Source organism: Ailuropoda melanoleuca, chromosome 10 (assembly GCF_002007445.2).
Source record: "Ailuropoda melanoleuca isolate Jingjing chromosome 10, ASM200744v2, whole genome shotgun sequence".
Classification (NCBI taxonomy): Eukaryota; Metazoa; Chordata; class Mammalia; order Carnivora; family Ursidae; genus Ailuropoda; species Ailuropoda melanoleuca.
The window spans coordinates 17,083,271-17,085,557 of NC_048227.1; the positions used below are offsets into that span (position 1 = coordinate 17,083,271).

The 2,287-nt window shown below is 44.2% G+C and overlaps 1 long non-coding RNA gene across 1 annotated transcript in view; it reads left to right on the forward strand.

Annotated features, from left to right (window-relative positions):
• Window positions 1-2,069, forward strand: part of LOC117804150 — a 3,802-nt gene extending 1,733 nt beyond the window's left edge. The window contains exon 3 of the long non-coding RNA XR_004628434.1: window positions 1,761-2,069. This is a non-coding gene — a long non-coding RNA (uncharacterized LOC117804150). The remainder of the gene's footprint in view (window positions 1-1,760) is intronic.
• The last annotated feature ends 218 nt before the right edge of the window (window positions 2,070-2,287 follow it).

The following is a 2,287-nucleotide window of genomic DNA, read 5'->3' on the forward strand; positions in this document are numbered from 1 at the left end:
CCCCGGGTGTAGAGATTTCTTAAAAATAAAATCTTAAAAAAAAAAATACTGGACAGAGGGACCTGGGTCTGTACAAATTAGAAAAAGATGCTCCATTTCCCAGAGACTTTATGTCCGCTTGTTGGGAAGTTGTCATCATTTGTTGATTTTGTCCTAATAAGAATAAGCATATTCCAGGGGTGCCTGGGTGGCACAGTCATTAAGCGTCTGCCTTCGGCCCAGGGCGTGATCCCAGCGTTGTGGGATCGAGCCCCACATCAGGCTTCATCGGTAGGAGCCTGCTTCTTCCTCTCCCACTCCCGCTGCTTTTGTTCCCTTTCTCGCTGGCTGTCTCTCTCTCTGTCGAATAAATAAATAAAATCTTAAAAAAAAAAAGAATAAGCATATTCCAGAACGTGGTCACAACAGACAGACAGATCTGCAGAGTGAGCTGCGGGCCTGTGGGCAGAGTGCCTGTGAGGTGGGCTGTCCAGGGAGACGTGCCAGCGTCACACCTCGCCAGGGACCCATTCCTTTCCACAGCTGCATGGTCTGCTGTTACATAAATGTGCCTCCTCTAGTTCTCCAGGGATGGACATTTGATTGATTGATTGATTTTTTAAATTTATTTTAAAAATTTATTTAAATTCAGTTAATTAGCATATGGTGGATTATTAGTTCCTGAGGTCGAGTTCAGTGAGTCATCAGTGTGCTGTAACACCCAGTGCTCGTTCCATCCCATCCCCCAGTGACCCCAACCTTCCACCCCCTCCCCAGGGATGGACATTTTAGATGGCTTCCAATAATTTACCCCTCCCCCCCCCCAAAAAGTTACCGTGAACAACCTTATACATATGCCATTGAGCGTACGTGGGAGTATCTCTGTATAACGAATCCCTAGAAGTGGAAGCATTGGGTCAAAGTGAACAAGCATGTGTGATTTTGACAGATATTGCCAAATTCCCCTTCGGGGGAGGGGGCCGGCTGACACCCCCACAAGCAATATCCGACAGCGCCTTTCTCCCCACATCCTTGCCAACTCAGAGCGCTATTGAACTCTTTAACTTTTTGCCAAACTGTCAGGCATCTAGCTCCAGTTTTAATTTGCATTTCTCTTTTTCATGAAGAAAAGGCCAGCATCTCTTTATGTGTTTAAAAGTCGCCTGTATTTTCTTTTCTGTGACCCGTTTGTATACATTGTCACTTTGGCGGGTAGTTTTTTTCTTGTTTATGTCTAGGAACACTTTACATATTAGGAAAATTGACTCTGTTATTTGAGGGAGCCAATATATTTTGCCGGTTTGTCACTTTCCCAGTTTGACCCTTTTCATAAAAACAAACGAACAAACAAACCAACCAGAGCAAACACAAAGACCTCTAAGTATAACACGCGCAGCAAAGTATCAGATCGGAAGCGTGCAGCTTGATGAATCTTCACAAAGCAAGCCCACCTGTGTTACCTCTCAATTGCTGTTTATATCACTGAGGCTTTTGCTGTGAGAAGTTTTTGTTGGTTTGTTTGTTTTGTTTTTATGTAGTGGTTTATTGTTTTCATTTAAATCTTTAATGTAATTTATCCTTGGTGTAAGGTGTGAGGTACGGAGCAGCCTTTTACTTACTTATTTATTTCAGATGGCAAAACCTGTCCCAATGCCATGTAGCGAATAGTCCGTATTTTCTTTATTCATCTGAAATGGGGCTGCATCCTTAACATTCCCCTGGCCTGTTTTCGGATTTTCTGCTCTGTTCCATAACATCTGTCTCTTCATGGGCCGTTTCAGCTGGTGAGCTCTGATTTGGACAATCCTTCTGTGCTGTTTTCCTCGGAAGCTGCGGTCGTTAGCAGCTTGGACCCTTGAGCCCTCCGTTTGAATTACTGACTCCAGCAGCAAGTGACTTCAACTCTCTGCCTCAGTTTCTTCATCTGTAAGGTGGGGATGATAATACTTCCTACCTCCTGGGGTGGCTGAGAGGATTAAGTAATTTAATGTATTATGTGAAGTGCCTAGAACAGTGTCTGCTGTATAATCCATCCTAAGTGTTAACCATTTATTTTTATTATTTAAAGCCATTTTTAAAAATATTTTTTTTATTTTACTTTTCTTTGGGGGGGCGGGGTGCAGAGGGAGAGGGAGAGAGAGAATCTTAAGCAGGCTCCACGCCCAGCACAGGGCTCCATCTCACAACCCTGAGACCATGACCTGAGCCCAAATCAGGGGTCGGGTGCTTAACTGACTGAGCCGCCCAGGCGCCCCTTATTTTATTTTTGTTTAAGTAAGCTCTGGGCCCAACATGGGGCTTGAACTCA